Source organism: Eurosta solidaginis, chromosome 1 (genome assembly GCF_040869045.1).
Source record: "Eurosta solidaginis isolate ZX-2024a chromosome 1, ASM4086904v1, whole genome shotgun sequence".
NCBI lineage: Eukaryota > Metazoa > Arthropoda > Insecta > Diptera > Tephritidae > Eurosta > Eurosta solidaginis.
Window position 1 is genome coordinate 64,242,567 of NC_090319.1, and position 6,000 is coordinate 64,248,566.

Below are 6,000 nucleotides of genomic sequence, written 5' to 3' on the forward strand. Positions count from 1 at the left end.
GTAATTATTGCTTCTCTTACAAGTATCGCTATCACTACCACTACCATTATCACAACTCTAACACTACCACCACCACTGCTCCTACCATACTCCCTGTCTCTACCACGACCTATACTATTCCCACTACTACTATTACTGCTACTACCACTACTGCTAAAACCACCACCACCACCACACACATTGTCACTACCTCTACCACAACCACCGCCACTATGACTGCCCTTACCTTCCACCGCTACCATTGCCACTACCAGTTCCACTACCACTATCACTACAACCTCTACTATCACTGTGACTGCCACTACCATTACCACCGCCACTACCACAACTACTACCACTACCTCTACCTCTACCATTAGCACAACGCAACCACTAACGTTGCCCACGCCATTTCTACCAGCATTACCACTAACGGTACCGTTTCCACTATCATTACCTTACCACTGCCAGAGCCACTATCACCACCACTGCCATTACCATACCCATTGTCAATACAACTTTACCTACAACTACCACCACCACTACCACTTCTGCTACTACCTTTAACAGCACAACTACCACTTAATGGCTTAAGTACTTCACGCATGATATAATCATTTCTATAGAACTTCAAAGTGGACTCCATTTGAGCGAATGGCCCCAAGCTGGGATATATCCCTAGACCTTTGAAAGTGAACAAATTTGTCTTCATTGGCATATTGTTACAGGGGATTTTTTTTGAGGCTCTAGAAATATTGTGTAATGCTTTATCAGAATAGCGGCGTGGCACCGCCCATAAAAAAGAAAAGTCTTCCCATTTCATCTTACAATAAAACTTGGTAAGTGAAATATCATTGATACAAAACTTTTTTTCGGTAAGGTATAACTTATAAGCCTACTCTACGACCCTTTTTAACATCTTTTATATAACCGTGGGTGTGGTCTTTAACCAATCCCGTCCAGTTTTACTAGAAATATTTCCTGCTATAAGGAAAATATATTGTAATGAATTTAGGGAAATCCTGATTATTATTGCACCTTCTGCTAACGTTCGAATCACCAAACTGTTGAATAAATCATTCCAATATTCAGTATTGCAAATTGGTCTTTATTCAGATTACCTTGGGAGTACTTCTAATTAGACTACACTTCATAACTAATAGCATGCTTAAATCAAAAATGATTAGTCATTCGTAAGCTTGCGCTGCTTTTATACTCTCTGTTACCTGATCTGCATATTTCTCCAAAGGTCTAGACGTTGCACCTTCTAGAATTGTTGTATCTTCTGCTTGGTAATTTCAGTTATATGCGCATGTATGTGTGAGTAACTACTTCGGCTTATGACTACATGGGTGTGTGTGAGATGAGATATCTCTTCGTCGCCTTCTACATAAAAGTGTCTGCTTTACTGTTGTTTTGCATTTATTTAGTAGCAGCTTAGTGATGCTAATATTCGTCAAAATATGCACCCAATCTTATTACGATCCGTTAATTTTTCTTCGAGTTATGCTTCCGAAACATAGAAAATTGGGTGGCATAAAAGGGGCGGTGCCATGCTCATTTTCAAAAATTTTATTTTTTTCCTATTTCTTGTTGTAATTCCACTTGCAAAATGCAACACCATTGGTATAAAGCTCTTTTTGCAAAGATATAATTTATTTTATTCGTACACGACACTTTTAAAAATATTTTAAATAAAAGTGGGGGTGGTTCTTAGTCGATTTTCATCATCTTCTCTTAGTATATATTATTTATCAAGGATAGTTTCTCTACCAAATTTCAATGTGATATCTTTAACAGCCTTTTACTTACGGCTTGTTAAACTTCCAAATATTCTTATAAATGTGAGTGTTGCCAACCCTATATTCCAACATTTTTTGAAACTTGTATTTTGTGTCATAAAACCAATTCACATACCAAATTTCATTAGCTTAGCGGTATTCGTTTTTGAATTATCTCATTTTTTCATTTCTATAAATTTTCCAATTCGAAGAAGTGGGCGTGCTTATCGTCCAATTTCGCTAATTTTCAATACCAATCTATTCTGGGTCCAGATAAGCCCATTTGATGAAGTTATCTCAATATTTGCTCAAGTTATCGTGTTATGTACGGATTGACGGACGGACGCACATGGCTTCATCAAATTTTTTTTTCGATATAGATGATTTTGATATATGGAAGTCTATATCTATCTAGATTCCTTTATACCTCTACAACGAACCGTTATCCAATCAAAGTTAATATGCTCTGTGTGCATAGCACGCTGAGTATATAAGAAACCCAAGACATATTGTTGTTGTTGTGCTAACAGTGCTTCGCCCCATTCAATGAGCACGACCACTCAAAAATTGTCATCAAAGCCCTCTAACGGGAGTACAAGGAAACTGGCTGTTTCAACAGGGGCGGACCATAGGGAGCTTGGTGTTAGAGCCGTAGGTTACACATTACAAATGATAGGATGGTTGATGTCATCGCATGCAGGAAATACATTACGTATGTCGTGGTTGATTGTGAACAAGTATGAGTTTAACTTGCTACAGCCAGGGTGACTCGTGTCTCCCTTGGTAGTGCTGCTTTCTTCTTCTGCAAGGGTAGGATATTGCATATTAATAACAGGGTTCACCGTGCGCGTCCTGGCAAAAGCGTTAAGCGATTCTGTGTAAATTTTGCTTAGAGCTTGCTTATGCTTGTCTGGATCAAGCGGTTGTGTTGGCAGGTGCCGGATCTCGTCAATGTGCTTAAGTAGAGGTTCCCTTAATCTCCGTGGAGGCTATGCTAGATCAAGCAGTTTTTTGCTATGATGACCTAGTTTATGACAATTTAGCAAAAACTGCAGGATTTCGTTGTGCTCTTTAATTTTGAGCTATTTGGCCTCACTATGTATGTGGTGTTCGGGGGTCATAAGGAGACATTCAGTTTCTCTTGTTGGCTCCAAAAATCTAATTCTCTTCACAGAAAGAGAGAGCAATTTTTATACACGAACTGATAACTTGCCAAAGAGCAGTCATTAGCTATCATTCGGTGGCAAAATCTTGAGCCAGATAAATAATTTTGCATGTAAATGCAACAACAACGATTTGAGTCAGATAAATCCAGATAGAAGTCTGGTTCAATTTGTGAGCCAGATAATTTGTTAATTACTTCTTTTTAGGTTGGCAACGCGGCCTTTAATAAACCTACTTTTTCAAAAATAGATGTCGCTGCTTAGCCTTTCGCCGTAAGAGTTAAATAAAAAACAGCGGCGACATCTACCTATAACATTTCACGTGTTCGAAAATTTCGTGACATCTGCGTCTCAAGTCTCTCAATGATCCAGAGCATTCCCGTGAGAATTGAGCGTGAGCCGGAGCTGTAAAACTCACTGAAAGACGGCAATTGTGTTTCACGTGCTATTATGTGTTTCATATTTTGTATGTATATAAGGCTGGGTCGATTTGTATGGACGAAAGTTAACCGATATCGCGCCATCGATTTTTCGATAGGATTTGGGCTCAGGAAAAAAAGTTCTACTACGCATACCCAAAAAATAATTTTCGAGCCTGCGTAATGTAACAGTTTTTTGAAAAAATATAAAATAAATATTTTATTTTTTCAAAAAACTGTTATCGCCAATGTTTTTAGCGGATATTTTTGGGTCGGACAGGGTATACATGAAAATTTTACAATCAAATGACATTTTTTTTAGTAGGTCATGAAAAAAACTTTAAAAATCAAAGTTGAAAAAATTAAAAAAAAAATGAAATTTCGCACGCTCGAAAATTATTTTTTTGGGTATAAGTAGGTGAACTTTTTTTCCTGAGCCCAAATCCTATAGAAAAATCGATGGCGCGGTATTGGTTAATAAATCGACCTAGTCTAATGTATATATATTTATACATACATAGCTATAAAGTAGCAATTTGCTGCACCACTTTTACCTTATGGCACACGGTTTTTTCGTGTCAGTTTATACTCTCACTTTTGTTACAAATTTTTTTCGTATTCTTTATTAACATTTTAAGATCACACATTTGCGCTTCTGTAAGTTCTCTTTTGCCAATGATGCGTTGAAGCAATGTGGGCGTGTAAAATTGTTAAATATATAGATACAATATAGTATTATATATTTGTATGTTTACCTTTACGGCTTTACTGGCTTGAGTTCGTGCATTGAATATATCTTTCAATAGAATATGGTGGGAATATAATACTAGACATAATATACTACATTTTATTGTATTATTCAAAACTTTCTGTTGCATGTCATATTTGTTAATTACGGTAATAGATTTGGCGTGAACTACCTTCACCTGCTGCACTTAAACATTTTCACGGTCATTAGTAGGTGACATCTATTGTTTGGTACAATTAGGTGGTAAAAAATAAGCTTATAAGCTCAACATATGTATGTATGCATGTATGTATATTTGCTCGTTTTATTTACTTTATCACGCATGCGCACACACACATGTTCAGTATGAATGCAATTTGTTTAACTTAGGCGATAATAGTGCTTTGTTTTTCGAAATAGAATTCCCAATATATTGGAAAACCCATTTGTATTTCTTAGTAAACAAATATATAAAAGTATGTTAAATGTATGTATGTACATTAGGGTGGGTCGATTTGTATGGACGAAAGTTAACCGATATCGCGCCATCGATTTTTCGATAGGATTTGGGCTAAGAAAAAAAATTCCACTACGCATACCCAAAAAAATAATTTTCGAGCCTGCGAAATTTCATTTTTTTGACTTTTTTTCGACTTTGATTTTTGAGGTTTCTCGATTATATTTCTGCCAAAAGCTTCTCAGTAAAAACTCATATGCCTTGCAGCCGCCATTGGGTGGCTGCATAAAAAATGTAGGTCTCGAACCGTCAGTTTGTAGGAAAAATTAAAGACTAGCACGAAGCAGTTTGAAAGAGGAGTTCGGTTTAAATCTTATCCGATGTAAATCGCCCCAAAATATGTTTTTCTTATATTCGCACTAAACCTCTCACACTCTCATTCCGTATTCAGCCTTGAACCAGACGCGAGATTTAAACAAATAACTAACAAAAACTTAGAACTTTTTAGCGAATAAGGCAGACAACGACCTTGAAAGTTTCATCAGCAAAGTCTAATACATAAAAGCTGAACAACGGAGCATAAATGGAGTGGATGATTTTACCTAGCTCTCCTCTATGCAGCTAACAAAACTTGGGCGGTCCAGTAAATAAAGATGCATCGCATGGACTTCCAATGGGCAGTACCTTGTTAACACTCCAATAACCATACATATATGAGTTTCGGGAAACCCTACTAATAGCGCTTGGAGTCAAAAACGGGCCAGAAAGACCTCGACACACGACAAGAGGTGATATCAGGACAGTGTTTGCTTAGCTAGCTCAACACCCATCTGTCCAGAAGCAGAAAACAAGTAGAAAGAGGCTTTCCAAAGTCTGCACCGACAAACACTTTTAGTTTGCCAGTGCTAGCTTGGATCAAGAGATTAGCCCCACAGTTTCCAGGTATATCATTTTGCTCAGGCATCCAGATAATTTGTTTCAAAAAGTAGTTGGATGCTACTGATATAATGAAAGCCCCATCCTGCTGCATCTGTATGGAGAATGATAAGGTGGAATCATCGAGCCCCTTTATGCTTGACTGCCCAGCTTTTGCCAGAATTTGGCGAAAGTATTTCGGTCGCGACTTACTTGAATCTCCGTAGGATTTATTCAAGGTTGAGATCAGTCTCATTCTAAATTTTACCGTTGCTACGCAAATACTCGGCACACAGAGGTGGAATCAAAGTCGTATAGTATTCTACACAAGGGCAGAGTGTTGAATGTGTCAACTTCAGTTGAAGCCGGCGCAAAGAGATGGAAACAAAGTCGTCTAGTACTCTACACAAGGCCAGAACACCACGGAAGGAATTAGGTTTGGCTACCATAAAGTACAGCCAATGTACCACCTTTGGAGAGCATCCAGCGTAAGCCTATTGCACTTCGAAATCTGTTCAAAGCAACCGAAGCCTTCCAGTCCTTTCCTCCACATTGAGCT